Genomic DNA, 17,186 nt, shown 5'->3' with positions numbered 1-17,186 from the left:
ATGACCCATCGCCGTTTACAGTAATTGGCATATTTTCGGTATGAAACATCATAATTTGAAATTGAAGATAGGTGCAGAGAGTCAGAATTCGGATAAAAAATCACGCTCAGGAGTCAAATTTCCGGCATTTCAGACATTTTGAAAACTGCAGGGGGGTTTGGCCAAAATATGACCCATCGCCGTTTTCAGTAATTGGCATATTTTTTGGTACGAAAAGTCATAATTTGAAACTGAAAATAGGTGCAGAGAGTCAGAATTCAGATAAAAAATCACGCACAGGAGTAAAATTTCCGACATTTCAGACATTTTGAAAACTGCAGGGGGGTTTGGGCAAAACATGACCCATCGCCGTTTTCAGTAATTGTCATATTTTCGGTATAAAAAGTCGTAATTTGAAACTGAAAATTGGTGCAGAGAGTCAGAATTCGGCTCAAAAATCACGCTCAGGAGTCAAATTTCCGACATTTGAGACATTTTGAAAACTGCAGGGGGGTTTGGGCAAAATATGACCCATCGGTGTTTTCAGTAATTGGCATATTTTCGGTATAAAAAGTCGTAAATTGAAACTGAAAATAGGTGCAGAGAGTCAGAATTCGGATAAAAAATCACGCTCTGGAGTCAAATTTCGGACATTTCAGACATTTTGAAAACTGCAGGGGGGTTTGGGCAAAATATGACCCATCGCCGTTTTAAGTAATTGGCATATTTTCGGTATGAAAGGTCGTAATTTGAAACTTAAAATAGGTGCAGAGAATCAGAATTCGGCTAGAAAATCACGCTCAGGAGTCAAATTTCCGACATTTCAGACATATTGAAAACTGCAGGGGGGATTTGGGCAAAATATGACCAATCGCCGTTTACAGTAATTGGCATATTTTCGGTATGAAACGTCGTAATTTGAAACTGAAAATAGGTGCAGAAAGTCAGAATTCGGCTCAAAAATCACGCACAGGAGTAAAATTTCCGACATTTCAGTCATTTTGAAAACTGCAGGGGGGTTTGGGCAAAACATGACCCATCGCCGTTTTCAGTAATTGGCATATTTTAGCTATGAAACGTCGTAATTTGAAACTGAAAATAGGTGCAGAGAGTCAGGATTCGACTCAAAAATCACGCACAGGAGTCAAATTTCCGACATTTCAGACATTTTGAAAACTGCAGGGGGGTTTGGGCAAAACATGACCCATCGACGTTTTCAGTAATTGGCATATTTTCGGTATAAAAAGTCGTAATTTGAAACTGAAAATAAGTGCAGAGAGTCAGAATTCGGATAAAAAATCACGCTCAGGAGTCAAATTTCCGACATTTCAGACATTTTGAAAACTGCAGGGGGGTTTGGGCAAAATATGACCCTCGCCGTTTACATTAATTGGCATATTTTCGGTATGAAACTTCGTAATTTGAAACTGAAACAAGGTGGAGAGAGTCAGAATTCGGCTCAAAAATCACGCACAGGAGTAAAATTTCCGACATTTCAGTCATTTTGAAAACTGCAGGGGGGTTTGGGCAAAACATGACCCATCGCCGTTTTCAGTAATTGGCATATTTTAGGTATGAAACGTCGTAATTTGAAACTGAAAATAGGTGCAGAGAGTCAGAATTCGGCCCAAAAATCACGCTCAGGAGTCAAATTTCCGACATTTCAGACATTTTGAAAACTGCAGGGGGATTTGGGCAAAATAAGACCCATCGCTGTTTTCAGTAATTTACATATTATCGGTATAAAAAGTCGTAATTTGAAACTGAAATTAGGTCTGAGAGTCAGAATTCGGCTCAAAAATCACGCTCAGGAGTCAAATTTCCGACATTTCAGACATTTTGAAAACTGGAGGGGGGTTTGGGCAAAATATGACCCATCGCCGTTTACAGTAATTGGCATATTTTCGGTATGAAACGTCGTAACTTGAAACTGAAAATAGGTGGAGAGAGTCAGAATTCGGCTCAAAAATCACGCACAGGAGTCAAATTTCCGACATTTCAGACATTTTGAAATCTGCAGGGGGGTTTGGGCAAAACATGACCCATCGCCGTTTTCAGTAATTGGCATATTTTCGGTATAAAAAGTCGTAATTTAAAACTGAAAATAGGTGCAGAGAGTCAGAATTCGGCTCAAAAATCACGCTCAGGAGTCAAATTTCCGACATTTCAGACATTTTGAAAACTGCAGGGGGGTTTGGGCAAAACATGACCAATCGCCGTTTACAGTAATTGGCATATTTTCGGAATGAAACGTCGTAATTTGAAACTTAAAATAGGTGCAGAGAATCAGAATTCGGCTAGAAAATCACGCTCAGGAGTCAAATTTCCGACATTTCAGACATATTGAAAACTGCAGGGGGGGGGGGGGGTTTGGGCAAAATATGACCAATCGCCGTTTACAGTAATTGGCATATTTTCGGTATGAAATGTCGTAATTTGAAACTGAAAATAGGTGCAGAAAGTCAGAATTCGGCTCAAAAATCACGCTCAGGAGTCAAATTTCCGACATTTCCGACAGTTTAAAAACTGCAGGGGGGTTTGGGCAAAATATGACTATCGCCGTTTTCAGTAATTGGCATATTTTAGGTATGAAACGTCGTAAGTAGAAACTGAAAATAGGTGCAGAGAGTCAGAATTCGGCTCAAAAATCACGCTCAGGAGTCAAATTTCCGACATTTCAGACATTTTGAAAACTGCAGGGGGGTTGGGGCAAAAAATGACCCATCGCCGTTTAAAGTAATTGGCATATTTTCGGTATGAAACGTCGTAATTTGAAACTGAAAATAGGTGCAGAGAGTCAGGATATAGATCAAAAATCACGTTCAGGAGTCAAATTTCCGACATTTCAGACATTTTGAAAACTGCAGGGGGGTTTGGGCAAAATATGACCCATCGCTGTTTTAAGTAATTGGCATATTTTCGGTATAAAAAGTCGTAATTTGAAACTGAAAATAGGTGCAGAGAGTCAGAATTCGGATAAAAAATCACGCTCAGGAGTCAAATTTCGGACATTTCAGACATTTTGAAAACTGCAGGGGGGTTTGGGCAAAATATGACCCATCGCCGTTTACAGTAATTGGCATATTTTCGGTATGAAACATCATAATTTGAAATTGAAGATAGGTGCAGAGAGTCAGAATTCGGATAAAAAATCACGCTCAGGAGTCAAATTTCCGGCATTTCAGACATTTTGAAAACTGCAGGGGGGTTTGGCCAAAATATGACCCATCGCCGTTTTCAGTAATTGGCATATTTTTTGGTACGAAAAGTCATAATTTGAAACTGAAAATAGGTGCAGAGAGTCAGAATTCAGATAAAAAATCACGCACAGGAGTAAAATTTCCGACATTTCAGACATTTTGAAAACTGCAGGGGGGTTTGGGCAAAACATGACCCATCGCCGTTTTCAGTAATTGTCATATTTTCGGTATAAAAAGTCGTAATTTGAAACTGAAAATTGGTGCAGAGAGTCAGAATTCGGCTCAAAAATCACGCTCAGGAGTCAAATTTCCGACATTTGAGACATTTTGAAAACTGCAGGGGGGTTTGGGCAAAATATGACCCATCGCTGTTTTCAGTAATTGGCATATTTTCGGTATAAAAAGTCGTAAATTGAAACTGAAAATAGGTGCAGAGAGTCAGAATTCGGATAAAAAATCACGCTCTGGAGTCAAATTTCGGACATTTCAGACATTTTGAAAACTGCAGGGGGGTTTGGGCAAAATATGACCCATCGCCGTTTTAAGTAATTGGCATATTTTCGGTATGAAAGGTCGTAATTTGAAACTTAAAATAGGTGCAGAGAATCAGAATTCGGCTAGAAAATCACGCTCAGGAGTCAAATTTCCGACATTTCAGACATATTGAAAACTGCAGGGGGGATTTGGGCAAAATATGACCAATCGCCGTTTACAGTAATTGGCATATTTTCGGTATGAAACGTCGTAATTTGAAACTGAAAATAGGTGCAGAAAGTCAGAATTCGGCTCAAAAATCACGCTCAGGAGTCAAATTTCCGACATTTAAGACAGTTTAAAAACTGCAGGGGGGTTTGGGCAAAATATGACTATCGCCGTTTTCAGTAATTGGCATATTTTAGGTATGAAACGTCGTAATTAGAAACTGAACATAGGTGCAGAGAGTCAGAATTCGGCTCAAAAATCACGCTCAGGAGTCAAATTTCCGACATTTTGAAACCTGCAGGGGGGTTTGGGCAAAAAATGACCCATCGCCGTTTACAGTAATTGGCATATTTTCGGTATGAAACGTCGTAATTTGAAACTGAAAATAGGTGCAGAGAGTCAGGATATAGATAAAAAATCACGTTCAGGAGTCAAATTTCCGACATTTCAGACATTTTGAAAACTGCAGGGGGGTTTGGGCAAAATATGACCTATCGCTGTTTTAAGTAAGTGGCATATTTTCGGTATAAAAAGTCGTAATTTGAAACTGAAAATAGGTGCAGAGAGTCAGAATTCGGATAAAAAATCACGCTCAGGAGTCAAATTTCGGGCATTTCAGACATTTTGAAAACTGCAGGGGGGTTTGGGCAAAATATGACCCATCGCCGTTTACAGTAATTGGCATATTTTCGGTATGAAACGTCGTAATTTGAAATTGAAGATAGGTGCAGAGAGTCAGAATTCGGATAAAAAATCACGCTCAGGAGTCAAATTTCCGGCATTTCTGACATTTTGAAAACTGCACGGGGGTTTGGCCAAAATATGACCCATCGCCGTTTTCAGTAATTGGCATATTTTTTGGTATGAAAAGTCATAATTTGAAACTGAAAATAGGTGCAGAGAGTCAGAATTCAGATAAAAAATCACGCACACGAGTAAAATTTTCGACATTTCAGACATTTTGAAAACTGCAGGGGGGTTTGGGCAAAATATGACCCTCGCCGTTTATATTAATTGGCATATTTTCGGTATGAAACTTCGTAATTTGAAACTGAAAATTGGTGCAGAGAGTCAGAATTCGGCTCAAAAATCACGCTCAGGAGTCAAATTTCCGACATTTGAGACATTTTGAAAACTGCAGGGGGGTTTGGGCAAAATATGACCCATCGCTGTTTTCAGTAATTGGCATATTTTCGGTATAAAAAGTCGTAATTTGAAACTGAAAATAGGTGCAGAGAGTCAGAATTCGGATAAAAAATCACGCTCAGGAGTCAAATTTCCGACATTTCAGACATTTTGAAAACTGCAGGGGGGTTTGGGCAAAATATGACCCATCGCCGTTTTCAGTAATTGGCATATTTTCGTTATAAAAAGTCGTAATTTGAAATTGAAAATAGGTGCAGAGAGTCAGAATTCGGATAAAAAATCACGCTCAGGAGTCAAATATCCGACATTTCAGACATTTTGAAAACTGCAGGGGGGTTTGGGCAAAATATGACCCATCGCCGTTTACAGTAATTGGCATATTTTCGGTATGAAACATCGTAATTTGAAACTGAAAATAGGTGGAGAGAGTCAGGATTCGACTCAAAAATCACGCACAGGAGTCAAATTTCCGACATTTCAGACATTTTGAAAACTGCAGGGGGGTTTGGGCAAAACATGACCCATCGACGTTTTCAGTAATTGGCATATTTTCGGTATAAAAAGTCGTAATTTGAAACTGAAAATAAGTGCAGAGAGTCAGAATTCGGATAAAAAATCACGCTCAGGAGTCAAATTTCCGACATTTCAGACATTTTGAAAACTGCAGGGGGGTTTGGCCAAAATATGACCCTCGCCGTTTACATTAATTGGCATATTTTCGGTATGAAACTTCGTAATTTGAAACTGAAACAAGGTGGAGAGAGTCAGAATTCGGTTAAAAAATCACGCTCAGGAGTCAAATTTCCGACATTTCAGACATTTTAAAAACTGCAGGCAGGTTTGGGCAAAGTATGACCCATTGCCGTTTTCAGTAATTGGCATATTTTTGGTATAAAAAGTCGTAATTTGAAATTGAAAATAGGAGCAGAGAGTCAGAATTCGGCTCAAAAATCACGCTCAGGAGTCAAATTTCCAACGTTTCAGACATTTTAAAAATGCAGGGGGGGTTTTGGCATAATATGACCCATCGCCGTTTTCAGTAATTGGCATATTTTAGGTATGAAACGTCGTAATTTGAAACTGAAAATAGGTGCAGAGAGCCAGAATTCGGCTCAAAAATCACGCTCAGGAGTCAAATTTCCGACATTTCAGACATTTTGAAAACTGCAGGGGGGTTTGGGCAATATATGACCCATCGCCGTTTTCAGTAATTGGCATATTTTCGGTATAAAAAGTCGTAATTTGAAACAGAAAATAGGTGCAGAGAGTCAGAATTCGGATAAAAAATCACGCTCAGGAGTCAAATTTCCGACATTTTAGACATTTTGAAAACTGCAGGGGGGTTTGGGCAAAATATGACCATCGCCGTTTACATTAATTGGCATATTTTCGGTATGAAACTTCGTAATTTGAAACTGAAAATAGGTGGAGACAGTCAGAATTCGGCTCAAAAATCACGCACAGGAGTAAAATTTCCGACATTTCAGACATTTTGAAAACTGCAGGGGGGGGTTTGGGCAAAACATGACTCATCGCCGTTTTCAGTAATTGTCATATTTTCGGTACAAAAAGTCGTAATTTGACACTGAAAATAGGTGCAGAGAGTCAGAATTCGGATAAAAAATCACGCTCAGGAGTCAAATTTCCGACATTTCAGACATTTTGAAAACTGCAGGGGGTTTGGGCAAAATATGACCCTCGCCGTTTACATTAATTGGCATATTTTCGGTATGAAACTTCGTAATTTGAAACTGAAAATTGGTGCAGAGAGTCAGAATTCGGCTCAAAAATCACGCTCAGGAGTCAAATTTCCGACATTTCAGACATTTTGAAAACTGCAGGGGGGTTTGGGCAAAATATGACCCATCGCCGTTTACAGTAATTGGCATATTTTAGGTATGAAACGTCGTAATTAGAAACTGAAAAATGGTGCAGAGAGTCAGAATTCGGCTCAAAAATCACGCTCAGGAGTCAAATTTCCGACATTTCAGACATTTTGAAAACTGCAGGGGGGTTTGGGCAAAAAATGACCCATCGCCGTTTACAGTAATTGGCATATTTTCGGTATGAAACGTCGTAATTTGAAACTGAAAATAGGTGCAGAGAGTCAGGATATAGATAAAAAATCACGTTCAGGAGTCAAATTTCCGACATTTCAGACATTTTGAAAACTGCAGGGGGGTTTGGCCAAAATATGACCCATCGCCGTTTTCAGTAATTGGCATATTTTTTGGTTTGAAAAGTCATAATTTGAAACTGAAAATAGGTGCAGAGAGTCAGAATTCAGATAAAAAATCACGCACAGGAGTAAAATTTTCGACATTTCAGACATTTTGAAAACTGCAGGGGGGTTTGGGCAAAATATGACCCATCGCCGTTTTCAGTAACTGGCATATTTTTGGTATAAAAATCGTAATTTGAAATTGAAAATAGGTGCAGAGAGTCAGAATTCGGCTCAAAAATCATGCTCAGGAGTCAAATTTCCAACATTTCAGACATTTTGAAAATGCAGGGGGGGTTTTGGCAAAATATGACCCATTGCCGTTATCAGTAATTGGCATATTTTAGGTATGAAACGTCGTAATTTGAAACTGAAAATAGGTGCAGAGAGTCAGATTTCGGCTTAAAAATCACGCTCAGGAGTCAAATTTCCGACATTTCAGACATTTTGAAAACTGCAGGGGGGTTTGGGCAAAACATGACCCTCGCCGTTTACATTAATTGTCATATTTTCGGTATGAAACTTCGTAATTTGAAACTGAAAATTGGTGCAGAGAGTCAGAATTCGGCTCAAAAATCACGCTCAGGAGTCAAATTTCCGACATTTCAGAAATTTTGAAAACTGCAGGGGGGTTTGGGCAAAATATGACCCATCGCCGTTTTCAGTAATTGGCATATTTTCGTTATAAAAAGTCGTAATTTGAAATTGAAAATAGGTGCAGAGAGTCAGAATTCGGATAAAAAATCACGCTCAGGAGTCAAATATCCGACATTTCAGACATTTTGAAAACTGCAGGGGGGTTTGGGCAAAATATGACCCATCGCTGTTTTCAGTAATTGGCATATTTTCGGTATAAAAAGTCGTAATTTGAAACTGAAAATAGGTGCAGAGAGTCAGAATTCGGATAAAAAATCACGCTCAGGAGTCAAATTTCCGACATTTCAGACATTTTGAAAACTGCAGGGGGGTTTGGGCAAAACATGACCCACGCCGTTTACATTAATTGGCATATTTTCGGTATGAAACTTCGTAATTTGAAACTGAAAATTGGTGCAGAGAGTCAGAATTCGGATAAAAAATCACGCTCAGGAGTCAAATTTTGGACATTTCAGACATTTTGAAAACTGCAGGGGGGTTTGGCCAAAATATGACCCATCGCCGTTTTCAGTAATTGGCATATTTTTTGGTATGAAAAGTCATAATTTGAAACTGAAAATAGGTGCAGAGAATCAGAATTCGGATAAAAAATCACGCTCAGGAGTCAAATTTCCGACATTTCAGACATTTTGAAAACTGCAGGGGGGTTTGGGCAAAACATGACCCTCGCCGTTTACATTAATTGGCATATTTTCGGTATGAAACTTCGTAATTTGAAACTGAAAATTGGTGCAGAGAGTCAGAATTCGGTTAAAAAATCACGCTCAGGAGTCAAATTTCCGACATTTGAGACATTTTGAAAACTGCAGGGGGGTTTGGGCAAAATATGACCCATCGCCGTTTTCAGTAATTGGCATATTTTCGGTATAAAAAGTCGTAATTTGAAACTGAAAATAGGTGCAGAGAGTCAGAATTCGGATAAAAAATCACACTCAGGAGTCAAATATCCGACATTTCAGACATTTTGAAAACTGCAGGGGGGTTTGGGCAAAATATGACCCATCGCCGTTTACAGTAATTGGCATATTTTCGGTATGAAACATCGTAATTTGAAACTGAAAATAGGTGGAGAGAGTCAGGATTCGACTCAAAAATCACGCACAGGAGTCAAATTTCCGACATTTCAGACATTTTGAAAACTGCAGGGGGGTTTGGGCAAAACATGACCCATCGACGTTTTCAGTAATTGGCATATTTTCGGTATAAAAAGTCGTAATTTGAAACTGAAAATAAGTGCAGAGAGTCAGAATTCGGATAAAAAATCACGCTCAGGAGTCAAATTTCCGACATTTCAGACATTTTGAAAACTGCAGGGGGGTTTGGGCAAAATATGACCTTCGCCGTTTACATTAATTGGCATATTTTCGGTATGAAACTTCGTAATTTGAAACTGAAACAAGGTGGAGAGAGTCAGAATTCCGCTCAAAAATCACGCACAGGAGTAAAATTTCCGACATTTCAGTCATTTTGAAAACTGCAGGGGGGTTTGGGCAAAACATGACCCATCGCCGTTTTCAGTAATTGTCATATTTTCGGTATAAAAAGTCGTAATTTGAAACTGAAAATAGGTGCAGAGAGTCAGAATTCGGTTAAAAAATCACGCTCAGGAGTCAAATTTCCGACATTTCAGACATTTTAAAAACTGCAGGCGGGTTTGGGCAAAGTATGACCCATTGCCGTTTTCAGTAATTGGCATATTTTTGGTATAAAAAGTCGTAATTTGAAATTGAAAATAGGTGCAGAGAGTCAGAATTCGGCTCAAAAATCACGCTCAGGAGTCAAATTTCCAACGTTTCAGACATTTTAAAAATGCAGGGGGGTTTTGGCATAATATGACCCATCGCCGTTTTCAGTAATTGGCATATTTTAGGTATGAAACGTCGTAATTTGAAACTGAAAATAGGTGCAGAGAGCCAGAATTCGGCTCAAAAATCACGCTCAGGAGTCAAATTTCCGACATTTCAGACATTTTGAAAACTGCAGGGGGGTTTGGGCAATATATGACCCATCGCCGTTTTCAGTAATTGGCATATTTTCGGTATAAAAAGTCGTAATTTGAAACAGAAAATAGGTGCAGAGAGTCAGAATTCGGAAAAAAAATCACGCTCAGGAGTCAAATTTCCGACATTTTTGACATTTTGAAAACTGCAGGGGGGTTTGGGCAAAATATGACCCTCGCCGTTTACATTAATTGGCATATTTTCGGTATGAAACTTCGTAATTTGAAACTGAAAATAGGTGGAGAGAGTCAGAATTCGGCTCAAAAATCACGCACAGGAGTAAAATTTCCGACATTTCAGACATTTTGAAAACTGCAGGGGGGGGTTTGGGCAAAACATGACTCATCGCCGTTTTCAGTAATTGTCATATTTTCGGTACAAAAAGTCGTAATTTGACACTGAAAATAGGTGCAGAGAGTCAGAATTCGGATAAAAAATCACGCTCAGGAGTCAAATTTCCGACATTTCAGACATTTTGAAAACTGCAGGGGGTTTGGGCAAAATATGACCCTCGCCGTTTACATTAATTGGCATATTTTCGGTATGAAACTTCGTAATTTGAAACTGAAAATTGGTGCAGAGAGTCAGAATTCGGCTCAAAAATCACGCTCAGGAGTCAAATTTCCGACATTTCAGACATTTTGAAAACTGCAGGGGGGTTTGGGCAAAATATGACCCATCGCTGTTTTCAGTAATTGGTATATTTTCGGTATAAAAAGTCGTAATTTGAAACTGAAAATAGGTGCAGAGAGTCAGAATTCGGATAAAAAATCACGCTCAGGAGTCAAATTTCGGACATTTCAGACATTTTGATAACTGCAGGGGGGTTTGGGCAAAATATGACCCATCGCCGTTTACAGTAATTGGCATATTTTAGGTATGAAACGTCGTAATTAGAAACTGAAAATAGGTGCAGAGAGTCAGAATTCGGCTCAAAAATCACGCTCAGGAGTCAAATTGCCGACATTTCAGACATTTTGAAAACTGCAGGGGGGTTTGGGCAAAACATGACCCACGCCGTTTACATTAATTGGCATATTTTCGGTATGAAACTTCGTAATTTGAAACTGAAAATTGGTGCAGAGAGTCAGAATTCGGATAAAAAATCACGCTCAGGAGTCAAATTTTGGACATTTCAGACATTTTGAAAACTGCAGGGGGGTTTGGCCAAAATATGACCCATCGCCGTTTTCAGTAATTGGCATATTTTTTGGTATGAAAAGTCATAATTTGAAACTGAAAATAGGTGCAGAGAATCAGAATTCGGATAAAAAATCACGCTCAGGAGTCAAATTTCCGACATTTCAGACATTTTGAAAACTGCAGGGGGGTTTGGGCAAAACATGACCCTCGCCGTTTACATTAATTGGCATATTTTCGGTATGAAACTTCGTAATTTGAAACTGAAAATTGGTGCAGAGAGTCAGAATTCGGCTCAAAAATCACTCTCAGGAGTCAAATTTCCGACATTTGAGACATTTTGAAAACTGCAGGGGGGTTTGGGCAAAATATGACCCATCGCCGTTTTCAGTAATTGGCATATTTTCGGTATAAAAAGTCGTAATTTGAAACTGAAAATAGGTGCAGAGAGTCAGAATTCGGATAAAAAATCACGCTCAGGAGTCAAATTTCCGACATTTCAGACATTTTGAAAACTGCAGGGGGGTTTGGGCAAAATATGACCCATCGCCGTTTTCAGTAATTGGCATATTTTCGTTATAAAAAGTCGTAATTTGAAATTGAAAATAGGTGCAGAGAGTCAGAATTCGGATAAAAAATCACGCTCAGGAGTCAAATATCCGACATTTCAGACATTTTGAAAACTGCAGGGGGGTTTGGGCAAAATATGACCCATCGCCGTTTACAGTAATTGGCATATTTTCGGTATGAAACATCGTAATTTGAAACTGAAAATAGGTGGAGAGAGTCAGGATTCGACTCAAAAATCACGCACAGGAGTCAAATTTCCGACATTTCAGACATTTTGAAAACTGCAGGGGGGTTTGGGCAAAACATGACCCATCGACGTTTTCAGTAATTGGCATATTTTCGGTATAAAAAGTCGTAATTTGAAACTGAAAATAAGTGCAGAGAGTCAGAATTCGGATAAAAAATCACGCTCAGGAGTCAAATTTCCGACATTTCAGACATTTTGAAAACTGCAGGGGGGTTTGGGCAAAATATGACCTTCGCCGTTTACATTAATTGGCATATTTTCGGTATGAAACTTCGTAATTTGAAACTGAAACAAGGTGGAGAGAGTCAGAATTCCGCTCAAAAATCACGCACAGGAGTAAAATTTCCGACATTTCAGTCATTTTGAAAACTGCAGGGGGGTTTGGGCAAAACATGACCCATCGCCGTTTTCAGTAATTGTCATATTTTCGGTATAAAAAGTCGTAATTTGAAACTGAAAATAGGTGCAGAGAGTCAGAATTCGGTTAAAAAATCACGCTCAGGAGTCAAATTTCCGACATTTCAGACATTTTAAAAACTGCAGGCGGGTTTGGGCAAAGTATGACCCATTGCCGTTTTCAGTAATTGGCATATTTTTGGTATAAAAAGTCGTAATTTGAAATTGAAAATAGGTGCAGAGAGTCAGAATTCGGCTCAAAAATCACGCTCAGGAGTCAAATTTCCAACGTTTCAGACATTTTAAAAATGCAGGGGGGTTTTGGCATAATATGACCCATCGCCGTTTTCAGTAATTGGCATATTTTAGGTATGAAACGTCGTAATTTGAAACTGAAAATAGGTGCAGAGAGCCAGAATTCGGCTCAAAAATCACGCTCAGGAGTCAAATTTCCGACATTTCAGACATTTTGAAAACTGCAGGGGGGTTTGGGCAATATATGACCCATCGCCGTTTTCAGTAATTGGCATATTTTCGGTATAAAAAGTCGTAATTTGAAACAGAAAATAGGTGCAGAGAGTCAGAATTCGGATAAAAAATCACGCTCAGGAGTCAAATTTCCGACATTTTTGACATTTTGAAAACTGCAGGGGGGTTTGGGCAAAATATGACCCTCGCCGTTTACATTAATTGGCATATTTTCGGTATGAAACTTCGTAATTTGAAACTGAAAATAGGTGGAGAGAGTCAGAATTCGGCTCAAAAATCACGCTCAGGAGTCAAATTTCCGACATTTCAGACATTTTGAAAACTGCAGGGGGGTTTGGGCAAAATATGACCCATCGCTGTTTTCAGTAATTGGTATATTTTCGGTATAAAAATTCGTAATTTGAAACTGAAAATAGGTGCAGAGAGTCAGAATTCGGATAAAAAATCACGCTCAGGAGTCAAATTTCGGACATTTCAGACATTTTGATAACTGCAGGGGGGTTTGGGCAAAATATGACCCATCGCCGTTTACAGTAATTGGCATATTTTAGGTATGAAACGTCGTAATTAGAAACTGAAAATAGGTGCAGAGAGTCAGAATTCGGCTCAAAAATCACGCTCAGGAGTCAAATTGCCGACATTTCAGACATTTTGAAAACTGCAGGGGGGTTTGGGCAAAAAATGACCCATCGCCGTTTACAGTAATTGGCATATTTTCGGTATGAAACGTCGTAATTTGAAACTGAAAATAGGTGCAGAGAGTCAGGATATAGATAAAAAATAACGTTCAGGAGTCAAATTTCCGACATTTCAGACATTTTGAAAACTGCAGGGGGGTTTGGGCAAAATATGACCAATCGCTGTTTTAAGTAATTGGCATATTTTCGGTATAAAAAGTCGTAATTTGAAACTGAAAATAGGTGCAGAGAGTCAGAATTCGGATAAAAAATCATGCTCAGGAGTCAAATTTCGGGCATTTCAGACATTTTGAAAACTGCAGGGGGGTTTGGGCAAAATATGACCCATCGCCGTTTACAGTAATTGGCATATTTTCGGTATGAAACGTCGTAATTTGAAATTGAAGATAGGTGCAGAGAGTCAGAATTCGGATAAAAAATCACGCTCAGGAGTCAAATTTCCAGCATTTCAGACATTTTGAAAACTGCAGGGGGGTTTGGCCAAAATATGACCCATCGCCGTTTTCAGTAATTGGCATATTTTTTGGTATGAAAAGTCATAATTTGAAACTGAAAATAGGTGCAGAGAGTCAGAATTCAGATAAAAAATCACGCACAGGAGTAAAATTTTCGACATTTCAGACATTTTGAAAACTGCAGGGGGGTTTGGGCAAAATATGACCCATTGCCGTTTTCAGTAATTGGCATATTTTAGGTATGAAACGTCGTAATTTGAAACTGAAAATAGGTGCAGAGAGTCAGATTTCGGCTTAAAAATCACGCTCAGGAGTTAAATTTCCGACATTTCAGACATTTTGAAAACTGCAGGGGGGTTTGGGCAAAACATGACCCTCGCCGTTTACATTAATTGGCATATTTTTGGTATGAAACTTCGTAATTTGAAACTGAAAATTGGTGCAGAGAGTCAGAATTCGGCTCAAAAATCACGCTCAGGAGTCAAATTTCCGACATTTCAGAAATTTTGAAAACTGCAGGGGGGTTTGGGCAAAATATGACCCATCGCCGTTTTCAGTAATTGGCATATTTTCGTTATAAAAAGTCGTAATTTGAAATTGAAAATAGGTGCAGAGAGTCAGAATTCGGATAAAAAATCACGCTCAGGAGTCAAATATCCGACATTTCAGACATTTTGAAAACTGCAGGGGGGTTTGGGCAAAATATGACCCATCGCTGTTTTCAGTAATTGGCATATTTTCGGTATAAAAAGTCGTAATTTGAAACTGAAAATAGGTGCAGAGAGTCAGAATTCGGCTCAAAAATCACGCTCAGGAGTCAAATTGCCAACATTTCAGACATTTTGAAAATGCAGGGGGGGTTTTGGCAAAATATGACCCATCGCCGTTTTCAGTAATTGGCATATTTTAGGTATGAAACGTCGTAATTTGAAACTGAAAATAGGTGCAGAGAGTCAGATTTCGGCTTAAAAATCACGCTCAGGAGTCAAATTTCCGACATTTCAGACATTTTGAAAACTGCAGGGGGGTTTGGGCAAAACATGACCCTCGCCGTTTACATTAATTGGCATATTTTCGGTATGAAACTTCGTAATTTGAAACTGAAAATTGGTGCAGAGAGTCAGAATTCGGCTCAAAAATCACGCTCAGGAGTCAAATTTCCGACATTTGAGACATTTTGAAAACTGCAGGGGGGTTTGGGCAAAATATGACCCATCGCCGTTTTCAGTAATTGGCATATTTTCGGTATAAAAAGTCGTAATTTGAAACTGAAAATAGGTGCAGAGAGTCAGAATTCGGATAAAAAATCACGCTCAGGAGTCAAATTTCCGACATTTCAGACATTTTGAAAACTGCAGGGGGGTTTGGGCAAAATATGACCCATCGCCGTTTTCAGTAATTGGCATATTTTCGTTATAAAAAGTCGTAATTTGAAATTGAAAATAGGTGCAGAGAGTCAGAATTCGGATAAAAAATCACGCTCAGGAGTCAAATATCCGACATTTTAGACATTTTGAAAACTGCAGGGGGGTTTGGGCAAAATATGACCCATCGCCGTTTACAGTAATTGGCATATTTTCGGTATGAAACATCGTAATTTGAAACTGAAAATAGGTGGAGAGAGTCAGGATTCGACTCAAAAATCACGCACAGGAGTCAAATTTCCGACATTTCAGACATTTTGAAAACTGCAGGGGGGTTTGGGCAAAACATGACCCATCGACGTTTTCAGTAATTGGCATATTTTCGGTATAAAAAGTCGTAATTTGAAACTGAAAATAAGTGCAGAGAGTCAGAATTCGGATAAAAAATCACGCTCAGGAGTCAAATTTCCGACATTTCAGACATTTTGAAAACTGCAGGGGGGTTTGGGCAAAATATGACCCTCGCCGTTTACATTAATTGGCATATTTTCGGTATGAAACTTCGTAATTTGAAACTGAAACAAGGTGGAGAGAGTCAGAATTCGGCTCAAAAATCACGCACAGGAGTAAAATTTCCGACATTTCAGTCATTTTGAAAACTGCAGGGGGGTTTGGGCAAAACATGACCCATCGCCGTTTTCAGTAATTGTCATATTTTCGGTATAAAAAGTCGTAATTTGAAACTGAAAATAGGTGCAGAGAGTCAGAATTCGGTTAAAAAATCACGCTCAGGAGTCAAATTTCCGACATTTCAGACATTTTAAAAACTGCAGGCGGGTTTGGGCAAAGTATGACCCATTGCCGTTTTCAGTAATTGGCATATTTTTGGTATAAAAAGTCGTAATTTGAAATTGAAAATAGGTGCAGAGAGTCAGAATGCGGCTCAAAAATCACGCTCAGGAGTCAAATTTCCAACGTTTCAGACATTTTAAAAATGCAGGGGGGGTTTTGGCATAATATGACCCATCGCCGTTTTCAGTAATTGGCATATTTTAGGTATGAAACGTCGTAATTTGAAACTGAAAATAGGTGCAGAGAGCCAGAATTCGGCTCAAAAATCACGCTCAGGAGTCAAATTTCCGACATTTCAGACATTTTGAAAACTGCAGGGGGGTTTGGGCAATATATGACCCATCGCCGTTTTCAGTAATTGGCATATTTTCGGTATAAAAAGTCGTAATTTGAAACAGAAAATAGGTGCAGAGAGTCAGAATTCGGATAAAAAATCACGCTCAGGAGTCAAATTTCCGACATTTTAGACATTTTGAAAACTGCAGGGGGGTTTGGGCAAAATATGACCCTCGCCGTTTACATTAATTGGCATATTTTCGGTATGAAACTTCGTAATTTGAAACTGAAAATAGGTGGAGAGAGTCAGAATTCGGCTCAAAAATCACGCACAGGAGTAAAATTTCCGACATTTCAGACATTTTGAAAACTGCAGGGGGGGGTTTGGGCAAAACATGACTCATCGCCGTTTTCAGTAATTGTCATATTTTCGGTACAAAAAGTCGTAATTTGACACTGAAAATAGGTGCAGAGAGTCAGAATTCGGATAAAAAATCACGCTCAGGAGTCAAATTTCCGACATTTCAGACATTTTGAAAACTGCAGGGGGTTTGGGCAAAATATGACCCTCGCCGTTTACATTAATTGGCATATTTTCGGTATGAAACTTCGTAATTTGAAACTGAAAATTGGTGCAGAGAGTCAGAATTTGGCTCAAAAATCACGCTCAGGAGTCAAATTTCCGACATTTCAGACATTTTGAAAACTGCAGGGGGGTTTGGGCAAAATATGACCCATCGCTGTTTTCAGTAATTGGTATATTTTCGGTATAAAAAGTCATAATTTGAAACTGA

This window comes from Procambarus clarkii, chromosome 83 (genome assembly GCF_040958095.1).
Source record: "Procambarus clarkii isolate CNS0578487 chromosome 83, FALCON_Pclarkii_2.0, whole genome shotgun sequence".
Lineage (NCBI taxonomy): Eukaryota > Metazoa > Arthropoda > Malacostraca > Decapoda > Cambaridae > Procambarus > Procambarus clarkii.
This window is presented reverse-complemented; position numbering follows the sequence as displayed.